Genomic DNA, 16473 nt, shown 5'->3' with positions numbered 1-16473 from the left:
GTACTTATTCTATCGGTCTCTTTTGCCCAACCGCTAAGTGACGGGGACGTAAACACACCAGCATCAGTTGTCAAGCAATGCTAGGGGGACAAACACACATACACAAACACATACACACACATATATATATATATATATATATATATATACATATATACGACAGGCTTCTTTCAGTTTCCGTCTACCAAATCCACTCACAAGGCATTGGTCGGCCCGGGGCTATAGCAGAAGACACTTGCTCAAGATACCACGCAGTGGGACTGAACCTGGAACCATGTGGTTGGTTAGCAAGCTACTTACCACACAGCCACTCCTTATATATACATAAAAGTTCAGTAAAAAATTTAGATTCAGTTGAATATGGTACTTAAGTTAAAGGCACCAGAATTTTGTATGGTATTATCCATATAAATCAAATGGGGTGATTATAATCAAAATAAGCAACAAGGATATCCAAAGGTAATGCAGTACGATCGTTTCATGCGACTTCATTTAATTGAACAATGCAAGTATTACATCAGTTTTAAAACGTAGATCAATCTTCAGCTGCATATAAAATATAGAATTTTAGTTAAATTGAAAAGATTCACTTTGGTCGGCCGGTGGCTATAGTAGAAGAGACTTGCCCAAGGTGCCACAAAATTTACATTAGATTAATATAATATAATTTACATTATATTATTATTTACGATTATTTAATGCACACACAAGTAAAACGGGGGGATGGACGGAAGTTTTTCCTAAAACCATAACTACAGAAATAAAAAAAAAATTTGCAAGGAAATTTTTTTCATAATCATAATCTCCGTATTTTTCCGCATATTTTGAAAAAAAATGTGAAAAAAAATTAATGAAGTGGATGCGGTGTTAATCCGAAAACATTTTTTCAAAATACTTTTTTCAAGGAGAGGTGCGAAACTGCATTAGCCCGCCAAAATGCGGAGAAAGCAACGGTGTGGTGAGGAGAGAACTTCCGGAAAATTCACAAGATCCGAGTTCTTCCCTCGTTAGGAAAATGGCTTTTTTTTTTTTTTTATGAAATTTCATATAAATAATTTTCAAAAGACATAGATTACGATTTACTCTTTTACTTGTTTCAGTCATTTTGACTGCGGCCATGCTGGAGCACCGCCTTTAATCGAGCAGCTTGACCCCGGGACTTATTCTTTTGTAAGCCCAGTACTTATTCTATCGGTCTCTTTGGCCGAACCACTAAGTTTACTCTTTTACTTGTTTCAGTCATTTTGACTGCAGCCATGCTGGAGCACCGCCTTTAATCGAGCAACTCGACCCCGGGACTTATTCTTTTGTAAGCCCAGTATTTATTCTATCGGTCTATTTTGCCAAACCACTAAGTTTACTCTTTTACTTGTTTCAGTCATTTGACTGCGGCCATGCTGGAGCAGCGCCTTTAATCGAGCAAATCGACCCCGGGACTTATTCTTTTGTAAGCCCAGTACTTATTCTATCAGTCTCTTTTGCCGAACCACTAGGTAACGGGGACATAAACACACCAGCATCGGTTGTCAAGCAATGCTAGGGGGACAAACACAGACACACAAACACGCATATATATATATATATATCAATATAAGGGTAACAAAAAATTCAAGAAAAATTTTCTGCCACCAGCGGTCAAGTGAGAAAATAGAAATAGTCACAGACTATATGATACATTCAACAAAATATTAAGGAATGACCCTGATTTAATTTAATTTAATTAAATTTGATTGCGTGAAGATGTTGAAACCTTGCAGGATTTAATTTATTTAATTAAATTTGATTGCGTGAAGATGTTGAAACCTTGCAGGGTACAAAGTTTGAAGGGGATAAATGTTTTTATTTTCCTCTAGTTTCAGAATTACTACTATTTTTTGCGGTTTTGAGTTTTAGCTGCTCTTTTCAAGTGAGTCGAACGACCTTCTCAGGGTCATTCCTTAATATATATATTATATATATATATATATATATATATATATATATATATACGAAGGGCTTCTTTCAGTTTCCGTCTACCAAATCCACTCACAAGGCTTGGTCGGCTCGAGGCTATAGTAGAAGACACTTGCCCAAGGTGCCACGCAGTGGGACCGAACCCGGAACCATGTGTTTGGTAACCAAGCTACTTACCACACAGCCACTCCTGCGATTATAAAAATAAAATCTTTTTCGAGGGGGTGGGGAGAGGACTTCGAAAAATTCACAAGATCAGATGTCTTTCCCTCATAACTGTTAAGGAAAAGGGGTTTTTTAGATGAAATTTTGTATATCTTTCAAACAGCATACATTACGGTTATAAAGAAATTTTGGGGGGAAATCTTGAGGTGGGGGTAGGATTTTCTGAAAATTTTATTTTTATTTCGTTTCCGGGTAGTATTGTGGCGGAGGTAAAGACAGTGGACCGCACCCCTTTGGGATTTTTTTTTCTCCTTTTTTTTACAGGAACCCACTATATCGAGGCGGCGAGCTGGCAGAAACGTTAGCACGCCGGGCGAAATGCTTAGCGGTATTTCGTCTGCCGCTACTTTCTGAGTTCAAATTCCGCCGAAGTCGACTTTGCCTTTCATCCTTTCGGGGTCGATAAATAAAGTACCAGTTACGCACTGGGTCGATGTAATCGACTTAATACTTTTGTCTGTCCTTGTTTGTCCCCTCTATGTTTAGCCCCTTGTGGGTAGTAAAGAAACAGAAATAGGTATTTCGTCTGCCGCTACGTTCTGAGTTCAAATTCCGCCGAGGTCGACTTTGCCTTTCATCCTTTCGGGGTCGATAAATAAAGTACCAGTTTCGCACTGGGTCGATGTAATCGACTTAATCCGTTTGTCCCCTCTATGTTTAGCCCCTTGTGGGTAGTAAGAAATATATATCGAGTGCCGAGATTCCGAATCTGCAACAAAATATCCCAAGGGGTTGCGGTCCATTGTCGTTACCTCCGCCCATATTGTAAACATAAACCCTTTTTTCTGAAAGTTACGAGGAAACAAAGTTGTCTCGTGAATTTTCCGAAATTCCTCTCCCCGCCCTCGGGAAAAAAAAAATTCACAATAAAATCCGATACCATTAGAATCTACACAACCCGAAGCATATTTATAGAAAATTTCGGTAAAATTTACCAAAATTTCATACAGCGGAACTGAACCCGGAACCATGGGATTGAGAAATAACGTGTTACCTCATAGCTACCCCTATATTAGAAAATTTCGTTAAAAATAAACTCCCTTTTGATGTCTCTTTCGAAATGTGAAAATGTAATTTCCTTGCTTACCTGCTACTTCCGCGTTTTCACACTCGTTGTACTCATACTCCGATCGTGCAGAATTTCCAACACAAACCCCGGCATTATTGAGGGCTCGAGTCCTCTAGTATTTTAACTTATTGGTCCTTATTGGGTTTTGTAATAAACTGACCCCGGCGAACAGGTAGAATCGTTACACGGTGGGCGAAGTGCTTAGAGGTATTTCGTTTGCCGTTACGTTCTCAGTTCAAATTCCGCCGAGGTCGACTTTGCCTTTTATCCTTTCGGGGTCGATTAAATAAGTACCAGTTACGCACTGGAGTCAATATAATCGCCTTAATCCCTTTGTCTTTCCTCGTTTGTCCTCTCTGTGTTTAGCCCCTTGTGGGTAGTAAAGAAACAGAAATAGGTATTTCGTTTGCCGTTAAGTTCTGAACTCAAATTCCGCCGAGGTCGACTTCGCCTTCATCCTTTCTAGTTCGATAAATTAGGTCAATCTTACCGACTGGCCCCTCCCGCAAAATTTCGGGCCTTGTGCCTAGAGTAGAAAAGAAGAAAGGGACCTCAGTTTATGATAAAAAGAATAAAGAAGACGTCCAAAGACAGTGATAAACGGAAGTAAAAGTTTGGTCATTAGTGGTAAGGAGATCAGTAACTGGATCTTTTCTATTTTGAGGCCAGGACCCCAGATCTTTCTAGTGAACTTATTATCTGCGTAGCTTATCTGTGACGTGGAAAGCAATTGTTTACATTTTGACAAATTGCTTTATCGTAACGTACACAGCTTTTTCAGTTCCCTAGAATTATATTTGAAACAAAATAAAAAGAAAAAGATTCATACGCATAAATATCCATCCTTAGACATCAGAAAGATTAGAAATGCAACAAAAATTTAAAATACCGGATTTTTACCTTTTGAACTTCGTGGAGTATATATAAAATTTGCGTAGATCCTGAGTGCTTATATTTATTTTTATACCACACACATGTATACAAACATATGCATATATATATATATATATATACACCTATACACACATATTCTAATGCATATGCATATATGTGTATATATTTATAATGTGTGTGTATTATAGATGCATGAATTATATATATTTATAAAAGATGTTTACATACAATATATATATGTTATATACATCTATATGTATGTATGAATATATAAGTACCACAGAATTTGAATCAAACTGTTTTGATCCATACATACACACACACATACATACATACATACACACATACTAAAATTACATCGTTGGAGCAGTAATTTATTTATGTATTTTTTGTTATACAATTTATTTTTAAGCTGAATCCCTATCCTGCCTGCCATTAACCCCTTTCTTATAAAATAGTTGAAGAATCTGGAGTGTAGGAATTGGGACAGTATTGGAACTTTTAACTTCTTGCTCTCTATCTTATGATCTCCGAAATTTAAGAATCTTGTGTTAACTGGGCTCTTATTATTTACTCTGACTCTGCCACCACCTCAATGCAAAGACTATCAATATCAGAATCATCTTCACAACCACCACTACAACCATTACTACAACCTCCAATGCCACCACCACAACCCCAAGACCAGGGTGGATCAATATAGTTGACATTATTTCCTCCTATAAAATTTTTGGCTATGTACCTTTGTTAAAAATTCTTATTTGTATTAATATAAAGTGCGAGCAAGAGAACATCTGTAGGCTTTCCTAAACTGTTAATGTGAATGTAGATGATGTCTTTTTTCAACTTGTGTAAATTAATGTCTGATGAGAATGTGATTCCATGTAGAAGCTGCCATTCTTGAGATAAATGATTGGCTAAAATATTTAGTAAAAGGTTCTAGCTGTGAGACATGTTAAAGATGATGATGTGGGCTCAGTTTGATATAGTTTACAGCTTACTAATTCACAGGAATAGTAGTGGGTGTTAGGATTTTTTTTCCCATGTTTTATTTGAACAATTTGGCTGGATAAAGGGGGCTGTATCCTTGCCTTTTGCATTCCTTCTGAGACAAGAGCTGTGCCTTCAAACTGGTAAGATTGACGTAGTTGATCTTGAATAAAATGTGTGGATGGCTGCAGAGGAAATAACATGGACAGGGAATTTCAGAAGGATGACAATCTGGTATGAAAGAATTTAATGCTTAGTTTGCAGGTGAATTACATGCTACGTGATCTTCGAGCCTTTTGCCACCAGATGCTGTAACATGGTTTGTATCCAATATAGTAGTACCACCACTATTGCAATTATGGCCTGAAATATGTGGTACCAGTGTGATAAAATAAGATAATGCAGCAGCAATAACAACATAACTATCTCTTAAGAATGAACAAACCAACCCACACTCTCGAACTTCACTATGAAATAACACAAACTATATACACTCTCTCGGTTCAGTCCATTCCTCACAAGAGGGTACCTTGGCTCTCATCACAACACTGAGAGTGTAAGAGGTTGCTAACTTTGTTCTGCTGACAAATTTCCATTTATTTATTCTTAAGCTTCTCTTGCTGCTGGAAACCACCTCTGCCTGGTACTGGCATTTATGTGAACAATGTAGACAATTGACAAGTATCAAATGCCACAATACATAAATTCATTATTTATTAAAATTATTTTCAATTGTAGAAGTATCATAATTACTAAATGCTAATCGATTAGCATATTCAGGGCCATTTAGTCACCTACCAATCTGGTAGACACACACTAGTCAAATTGACTACATCCTCACTAGGAAACAGGAAAGACGACTACTTGTAAATGCCCAAACTTTCCCAGGGGAAGAATGTACCCCACATATAGATTAGTAGTTAGCGACTTCAGGATCAGGGCTAAATGGATGCCCAGAAGACGACCAGAATGGAGGAGAAGGGTCTGGAAGCTTAAGGATTCTGCAAAAAGAGATTGAGAGACATATTACTCAAAGCTGTGGAAGACAACTGGAGTTTTCTACAGGTCAACCTTTTGGGGGCTAGTGACCAGATCTGTGGATGGTGCAAAGTCTACTCTCAACCCAAGGTAACGTGGTGGTGGAACAATGTTGTTGACAGGGCTAGTAAGGAAAAGAAACAGGCTTTGAAGGACTGGAAGACCGTTGATAGCAGGGAATTGTATCAGACTGCCAAAAGGGAAGCTAGGAGATAGGTTTACCAACAGATGATGGATGCCTTAATTTCTGGTGCTGCTCCAGCTTAACTTTCTTCATGAATAATTTGTCATGATGGCATTATATTCAAGATACATAGGTTTTGAGTCTACAGATACAAAACCAAACATGATAAAATCTTCTTTGCATTTCTTCAGTTTTGCCTTTTTAGCAGTTGGTTCAGTTATTATTACAACTGATCATAAAAAAAATAAAATAATCAATATTTTATTTCTATAAATTTAAAGTATCAAATTATTATTAAACAATATTATGTAGTGATCTATTAAAATATCGAATTTATTATGAAACTGTTGTGATTATAAAATTTAAATTATGTAGTTCTTGATTGTAATATATCATTGATTATATATTATACATCATTGATTCTTATGGAATATTATTGAATTTTGTTTTCTTATTATTATTCTGTCTTCATATAAATTATTATTAACTAACAGTGTCTTTATTATCGAACAATATTGTGTAGATCTGAAATGGCTTCAATTTTTTATGGCTACGAATTCTCTGGGGACCACTGGTAGGTTCCAGGGACCACATTGGGAATCACTGCTTTAAACAATACTGGATGAAATGAATATTGAAATTATTTACAAATTTTGTTATTACATGAAACATGTTATAATTTACAAGTTCCAGTAGAATATGTGACAAAGATAATATTCCTAGCTGAACTTATCCCCTTTAATTTTCTTGTACCAGAAACTTCCAACCCCAGCCAATATTAACGCCAGATAACTTACGCAGGACATTTTCATAATAAAGAAGAAAAAATTAAAAGGCTTTCATCTTTTTCTTTTAAACAAAAGAATTTTTATAAATATATATAAAGGATAGCTTTATGGTTGAAAAATTTGCTTCACACCCATGGGTTTCTGGTTCAATTATGCTGTATGGTATATTGGGTAAGTGTCTTTTACTGTAGTCTTAGGTTGATCAATGTCATGTGAGTCAAATTGGGAGAATGATTCTATGAAGAAGCCCGCAAGATGTGTTTGTGTGTATGTGTGTGTGTTCATTTACATGTTTACTACTCTAGTATACTAGGCTATCAAAGGTTACTTTCAATGAACAGGCATCGTTAAAATGGGACCCTGCCCTATGTTTGAAATTATCTCTAATATTGATAGGGTCAATGAAAGACACCCAAAGACAGTGCCTGAGCATGGTCATAGCACACTGACTGAAATTAATAAAAGAAGAAACAATTCTAGGTTTCAAAACATTTTTTAATGATAAACATCCAAATGTAAAGACAATGTTAAATGACTTTTCCCGGTGTAAATGTATGCATACATGCATAAATGGAATTTCCTTCTAAGTAGAAGTTCACCCGAAACAAAAGTCATGGAAATTATTAGGATGAATATTCTTTGGGTGGAGATCAGAATAAATAAAAGAATACAAGTGAATGTGTCATGTAAAGTGGGATGGTGGGTTGGTGAGGTGCACAGCTGCCTTCAGAACAACAGTAAAAAATCTTTGATTTCATAATGGTTGAATCATTCGCCCAAAACAATGAGATTTTTGTTTCTTTTTTAGACATGTAATAGTAGACATGTAGTGGGGGAATACTTATTGATAGGAATCATTAATTAACAAGAAAATAATTATACATACATACACACACACATATATATATATATACAAAATGAGAAAATAGAGAAATATATCCAAATCAATCATCAACCATCAGATAATACCGAATCAATACTTTTTAAACCACTACACAATAGCAATGATATTATACATTAATATAGTGCAAATATAACAAGACATAGAAATACATTACATTGTAGCTGACAGCTGTTTCGGCCGTGAAGACAGGTATGTCCCATTTAACCTATTAGCCATATAAAGCAGGTATAAATGAGACATTAACAAGAATATCTCACGGCCTCTTCAGAGAATTTAATGCAAGTATGAAAAAATTTACATATAAATATAAATATGTGTGCATACACACTCATATTCTTACATATATATATATACACAATAATACAATATAAACAATATAGATCAATATACATCAACAAACACAATAATGTTCCATATTGAACTCCACAGTTCCATAACCAACATCAAGAAACCACATGTACACTCACACTCAAAGCAGGCATATATATTGAACAGTCCAATATATTAAAATGTGCCATTTCACAAAAAGTCAATAAAATTAATATCACCGACTGATACATATATATTTCAAATCAATATATACATATATCATATGTATATATACATATAAATATCATCAAATGCATGTATGTATCTGATATGTCTTGTTTGATTTACATGTTTTTCGAGTCAAGTATGTTTTAAATTAAAAAATGATTGAAGTATTCTTCACAACCAGATGCCTTTCTGTCATTAACACTTGACTTGTTTTAAATAAGGAATCTCTTGTTACACATGTCTGAAAGGCTTGAAGTAAGCAGACAATTTGTCAACCAGAGAAATGACAACAGCAAACCTTGTAGCTTGCAACTTTTATAGAGCACAAAACATAAACAGATATACACACATATTATATAGATAGATTTCTTACAGGTTCCATCTATCAAATTCACTCACAAGGATTTGGTCAATCTTGGCTATCATAAGTGATACTTGGCGAAGTTTGCCATGCACTGGGACTGAACTCAAAACCATATGATTAAGAAGGAACTACGTGCCTGTGCCTTCTATCAGTCTTTCTGTACATATGTATGCGTGCATACATATATATATATATATATATTATATATATATATATTACACAAACATATAGTATGTAGATAGGCTTGTAATCGAAGCCGTGTGTCCTTGTGAAGCACACCTGTATATTCCAGTATGCCAATATTGTATGTAGATGTTATAATTGTGTGAGGTATGTATAAGAGTAGAAAAATATTGGAAAATAATATTTGCAGAGTAATTACGCATCAAAACAGTAGAGTGGAAAAATTTTTAGTATTATTATTCACCATTGCGCATGTTTCATTTGCTAAGTAGGAGTTAGAATATTATACATGTAAGAGAAAATTATAAAATATCTCTTATTAAAAACTCCTCAGACAGCGAATCAATTATCAGGTTGAATAAAAAATAAGCAACGTTTTGAACCATGAAGAATTTGTACAGATTTTTGCAGGGTTTTGAATTTTTGTTAAACATTTTTTTGCAGTTGTCTGATAATACAGATATAAACTTACCCAAATGCATCAATAAATTAACATTTATATTTTTTTTCCCCATTCATACAATCATCTGAAAGGGAACTGTGAAAGTGCGATATTTGAGCAGTTTTGCAATTCAACTTCAAAAAAGGATGTAAAGCAGCTAAAACTGTTCATGATATCAATGAAACATTTGGTGGGGAAATGACCAGTTAGAGGTCAGCTTGAAAATGGTTTAAATGATTTTGCAGATTGTGAGCATTATGGACGCCCATCTGTCATCGATGACAGTCAAGTAGAGACTGTCATTGAGAAAGATCCATATAAAACCACTTGAGAACTGGCAAAAGAACTTCAAGTTAGTCAGAAAACTGCCTGCAACCATTTTCCTGCAATCAGAAAATCAAAAAAGCTCGACAAATTTGAATGAAAATCAGAAAATGCTTATTGCTTCTTCTCCGCAACCAGACCAATCCATTTCTTGACCATATTGTAACTTGCAATGAAAAGTGGATTCTGTACAATAAAAAACGTTCTTTGCAGTGGTTGGAGCAAAATGAAGCACCAAAATCCTTCCCTAAACCCAAGCTCTTCAAAAAGAAGGTTATGGTGACTGCTTGGTGGTGTACTTTTGGAATCATCCATTATAACTTTTTAAAATCTGGAAAAAACATTACTGCAGAAACATATTGTCATGAAATTGCAAAAATGAAAGAAAAACCGCTAGTCCTCTGTCCCAGACTGGTCAACAGAAGAGGGCCAATCATTCTTCATAACAATGCTCGACCATAAATTTCACTAATGATGCTCCAAAAGTTGAAGGAACTTGGCTATGAATTTCTTCCCCACCCAGCTTATTCCCCAGACCTTTCTCCTACCGACTACCACTTTTTCAAGCACCTTGATGGTTTCCTGAAAGAGAAGGAGTTCAAAAATCAAACTGATGCTGAAACTGTGTTCAAGGAGTTCATCAGCTCCAGAACTCCAGATTTTTATGTTACCAAAATAAACAAACTTGTAACTCATTGGCACAAATGTGTTGATTGTAATGGTACTTACTTTGATGAATAAAATTTCCACATTGCTGAAATATATTGTGATGAATTTCATGTTTCAAAACGTTGCTTACTTTTTACTCAGCATGATAATACTCTCTAATTTTCTGTCAGAAGACTTTCTAACAGAAGATATCTTACATGTTTCTCTGTTAAATACAATTTTGTAACCCCTATTAGTAAATGAAACATGTGTAATGGTGAATAAATAATACCAAAAATTTTTTCTTATCTCCTGTTTTGATATATGTATATGTATATTATATACAAGATATACTATATTATCATTAATTGATGGATGCAAAGAAATAAGAAACTTGAAGTAGTCAACTCCAAAATATAGTTGGGGTAGGTAGAATGGGGAAGTAAATGTCAATAAGAACTAACTCAGTCTTGCCAAACAGATGCCAGGACCAAAAAGTGATGATGATGATGATCAGGATATATATATATATATATATATATATATATATATGTATGGCGTAAAAGAAAGAAAGTGGTAAATCTAGTTGAGTTGCTCATGAAGATAACATGGATGCCGCCGAGCTCAAAAGATTGGCTGTTATGAAAACCTCCTAGAGGAATGTGAAGACACAGGCTGGAAAGCAGAGCATTTTTCAATCAAAGTTGGATGTAGAGGGTTTGTTGGACACAGTGTGAAGTGACTATTGCCATCATTGACTTAATTCATCGCAAAGCAAATACCACTAGGAGTAATATCCAAACTACACTGGAAAAGGCAAACCACTGGATTTGGTTAGAAAGCAACGATGAGCAATGGCTAGAAGAATATTGAGTGAAACCTGATGACCAGTTGATCTAGCAAGCAGGGTCTCATTTCAGTGAGGGGTGCCCAATGATGCTGTCAAGAGATAGGTCCCGAAATGGCAGGTATTCTCTCCTAATGGCCCCATAAACTTGCTAGCATCTGGTATGCAGGGCTTTCAACAGGTAACACTTGCATCTGCATGTTGTTTGCAAAAAAATATTAAAAAATATATATTCGACCCTGTGCTTGAGGAAACCTATTGAGTCAAGTACATCAACATCAAAAATCAATGGAAATTGTAGTTGTGATCCCTGTGCCGGTGGCATGTCAAAAGCACCGTCCGGATGTGGCCAATGCCAGCGCCGCCTTCACTGGCTTCCATGCTGGTGGCATGTAAAAACCACCAATCCAATCGTGGCCATTGCCAGCCTCGCCTGGCACCTGTGCCACTGGCACGTAAAAAGTACCCACTACACTCACGGAGTGGTTGGCATTATGAAGGGCATCCAGCTGTAGAAACACTGCCAGATGAGACTGGAGCCTGGTGCAGCCTTCTGGCTTCCCAGATCCCGTTGAACCGTCCAACCCATGCTAGCATGGAAAGGACGTTAAACGATGATGATGATATTCATGATCCGCATTATCATCACTTTTCTATGCTGGCATTAGTTGGGCAGAACTGAGCCAGTACCTCCACCTCCACTCCCAACTGAGTTGCAGGACTACATTTTGTTCATACTTTCTCTTTGCAACATAAGTTTCTGTGTCTGGATTTAACACCAACCACCTTACAAAAAATGTTTTTGTGTGTGTGAGGGTGTAGTTAGTATAACAAAAAGAGAAAAAACTATTCAATAATATAGTAGGGGGTAACATATTTAGTTGATCCAGTAGCATCATAGACAATGTCTTTGTGTTTGTCCCTATCCCAAATTAACAATTGGTGTTGTTTTGTTTATGTCCTTGCAATTCACGGTTTAGCAAACGACACTGATAAATAACAAACTTAAAAATATGTAGTGGGCGCAATTAGTTTCACTAAACCTTTCAAGGTGGTGCCACAGTTCAATAACTGAAACAAGTAAAAGAGGTAATGTATGAATGTGTATATATAAGAACTACACATACAAACCTATCTGTAGATAGAATAACAAAAAGAGAGGAGAGACACAGGCAGTAATAGAGAAGCTAGTTATATTAGTCAGCAATTGTTAGACTTTTTGAGAAAATCTAAAATATATACAGATCCCTGCGGCACACCAGATGTCATCTCATAGGGCGAAGAGTGCTGTCCTAGAACTGTGACAACCTCTTTTCGGCCGAAAATAAAGGACTTTAACCAGTTATAGTTATAGAGTTCGTCTCTTACACCCAACGCAGAAAGCTTCACCATAAGTCTTTTGTGTGGCACAGAGTTAAAAGCCTTAGCAAAGTCCAGGTAAACAACATCCACCCAGGATCCGCGATCAGTGATTTGGGTAACGTCCTCAAGAAACTCGATGAGTTGATTACAGCAGCTGGAGTTAGGAATAAATCCGAATTGTGACGGCTGGCTGAGGCTGTGAGACTTCCAGAAGTTCCAGAGGGTTTCTCTGATACAGGATTCCATCAGTTTTGCGATGCAGCTAGTAAGACTGACGGGGCGATAGTTGACAGGCGATGTGCGGTCGCCTTTTTTTAACAGAGGGATGACACTGGCAGTTTTCCACTGTTCTGGAGTAACACCATTGTCGAGACAGAATTGGAAGAATAGAGAAAGTTGGCATAGAAGAAAGTACCCACTGCGTTTGAGAAGTAGGTATGTAACACCATTGAGACCAGGAGAGGCATAATTGCGTTTATTCTTTAGGTGGCGTTGCAGCATTGCTGGTGTAAATTGCATAGAAGATATAGAGTCCGATGTCAGTGGTGATGATGATGGAACATTTTGGTCTTCGACAGTAAAGATGCCGGCATAGCATCCAGCAATGATTTCTGCACATTCTTCGGGATTGCCAGTAATCTGTCCTGTGTGGGGATTGCGAAGGGGACCAACTGGAGAGTGGGGTCTCTGCTTTGAGTGCACATACTTCCAGAACCCTTTGCTGTCAGGGTTAGCTGCAATGCGTTGTTCAAATTCAAGCACTGCCTTTTTTGTCACCTGCTTGAGGTGGTTGGCTGACCTATTGCGCTTTTTCCTGTTGCTCTCTGATTTATGCAATTTGTATTCCCGTTCAGCATTACGGCGTTCTTTCCTGGCAAGTCGGACTGCAGTCTCTCAAATTGCACTATTGGGTGGTTTTTTGTGCTTGCGTGGTACTGATGCTGCACATGCTGCCCATATTGAATTCAGAATGTTCTGGAGTATAGTGTCCACATCTCCAGAGGCATAAAATTTGTGCCAGTTTGGGCGTTGCAGCTCAGTACAATAAGAGCTCCAGTTTGCTTTATTCCAGTCAAAGCGGGCAATCTGAAGATGGTTGTGTTTTTTGTTACAACCAATCAGAGACAAGTCGGCCATGATCATGGAATGATCAGAGTCACCCAAAGGTTCTTCGGTAGCGACACTAATGATTGTTTCAGGAGAAGCGGTTAGTAGCAGATCCAAAGTGTTGTTACCTCTTGTGGGGGAGGTAACAACTTGGGACCAATTCGAATTCAGCACCAGTTCAAGAAAATCGTCTGCACTTTGCGGCCAACGGAAGGCCTCCCAGTCAATCTCAGGGAAATTGAAGTCCCCCGCAACATACACATATGTGGCTGTTTTCATGGCAGCCGCCTGAGGAGATCAAAAAGCTGTGCGTCTTGGCGATAATTTGGAGGACGGTAAATGACTCCGAGCAGAAGTGTTGACATGGTCATGTGTACATTGCAGAAAAATACCTCCTGCTGAGATTGGTTCAAATCATCACAGGGGATTGCCGAAAGACTTGATCGAACATAAATCATCACACCCCCTCCACGGCGATTAATGCGGTCTTTGCGGAACAGGTTGTAGCCGGCTATGCTGAAAACTCCATCACAGAGTGCAGAGTGTGCCCACGTTTCCGTGACTGTGATGAAATCTGGGTTGATACTTTTGACGTGGGAGACAAAAAGATGCACCTTGTTGCATAAACTACGGGCATTCAAGGACAGCAGTTTATATCTGGATTTCAGATGATGATATACAGGGGATGGCTGATTGTTCTTGGTTAGTTTCCCCAAGATTTTTGCATTGCCAGTTGTTGTTGTGGTGGTGTAGTCTGCTCAGTCCAACTGGCATCCCTTATCCACGACTCACCAGACTTGACGAATGTCCAGATCTGCCCATCATCGCGGATGCTAAAACTCTCCCGTGGCACAGAGTTGCGATTTAGGGAAGCCACGGATTCTTATGCCTAGCATTTCTCTCAGGGTGCTTACACTCTGTCGTGCATTCACACTGACATTACACATCCAGCGGATCATGCTAGCTTCATTTCTTTCAAGTCTACGCATGTCCTCTGCAGTCACGGCCCATGTTTCACTGCCGTGAAGCATGGCAGTTCGCACACATGCATCATACAATCTACCTTTCACTCTGAGTGAGAGACCCTTTGTCGCCAGTAGGGGTAGCAGCTTTCTAAACTTTGCCCAGGCTATTCGTGTTCTAGTGGTGACACTCTCTGAGCATCCACCCCACTACTAACTTGGTCACCAGGTAGCGGAAACTATCAACTACTTCTAGTTTCTCTCCCTGGAGTGTGATGGAATCTGTTTTCTGAGTGTCTGTGGTGTCTATTGTCCCTGTGCATCTGCCGCACATGAAAGCTATCTTATCTGTTAATTTCCCTTTAATGTTGCTGCACCTCTTGTGCGTCCATAGCTTACATTGGGTGCATCTTATGGAGTTTCTACCTACACCTTTCCTACAGCTCGAGCAGGGCCACCTGCCCGATGGGGTGTTGTGTGCTGAGTTCGCCTTTCTGCATACTATAACTTTGTTCTTCGCTACATTTACTCTAAGGCCCTTTGATTCCAACCCTTGTTTCCACACCCGAAATTTCTTTTTTAGTTCCGGTAGCGATTCTGCTATGAGGGCCAGGTCATCAGCATAGAGGAGCTCCCAGGGGCAACCTGTTTTGAATTCCTCTGTTATTGCCTGGATGACTATGATGAATAAAAGGGGACTGAGGGCTGAGCCCTGGTGTACACCTACTTCTACCCGGAATTCTTCACTATATTCGTTGCCAATCCTAACCTTGCTGACAGCCTCTCTGTATAGAGCCTGTACAGCCCTTATTAGCCATTCGTGAATCAACAGTTTCCGCATCGACCACCAGATAAGGGATCGGGAACCCTGTCAAAGGCTTTCTCCAAGTCCACAAAAGCTATGTAGAGGGGTTTATCTTTAGCTAGGTATTTCTCCAGCAGTTGTCGGACCAGGAATCTAGCATCAGTGGTGCTTCTACCCGACACAAAACCGAACTGCATCTCATCTAAGCAAATTCTCTCCCTAATGAGATGGGTTATGACCCTCTCTGTGGCCTTCATCACCTGATCCAACAGTTTAATACCCCTGTAGTTATTTCTATCTAGAGCATCACCCTTACCCTTGTAGCAGTTGACTATGGTGCTGCTACGCCAGTCATTGGGTATGACTCCATTATGAACTACCTGGTTAACAATGCGGGTGACTAGGCCATAGCTCGCATAACCAGCTGTTTTAAGCATCTCAGCAGTGATTCATGATGGGCCGGGGGCTTTACCTGGTTTCATATCCTTAATTGCCTTAACTACAAGGGAGCTGTCTATTTGGATAGCTGGTCCCTCAACTGGGTCAACATTTGGCAGGCTCTCCTCCTCCCATTCATTCTCCACATTCAACAGTCTTTCATAATGGCTTCTCCAAGCCTCTTTCTTTTCACCAACAATAAAAGCAAGTGCCCCATCATCCATGCGGACACATTTCTCCCCTGTAACATCACTATTTTCTCTGACACACTGTCTAGCAATACGAAATACCTCAGTTCTTTGGTCCTCACGTCGCTGGACATTGGCAAACTTCTTTTCTGCTATGTGTGTGTGTGTGTGTGTGTGTGTGGTGTGTGTGTGTGTGTGTGTGTGTGGTGTGTGTGTGTGGT

The 16473-nt window shown here is 38.3% G+C and overlaps 1 protein-coding gene across 19 annotated transcripts in view; it reads left to right on the top strand.

Annotated features, from left to right (window-relative positions):
- Positions 1–16473, top strand: part of LOC115225115 — a 396737-nt gene that overhangs the window by 32910 nt on the left and 347354 nt on the right. The gene's annotated exons all lie outside the window — the stretch shown is intronic.

The sequence above is a fragment of the Octopus sinensis genome, linkage group LG27, assembly GCF_006345805.1.
Source record: "Octopus sinensis linkage group LG27, ASM634580v1, whole genome shotgun sequence".
Classification (NCBI taxonomy): Eukaryota; Metazoa; Mollusca; class Cephalopoda; order Octopoda; family Octopodidae; genus Octopus; species Octopus sinensis.
This window is presented reverse-complemented; position numbering and strand designations above follow the sequence as displayed.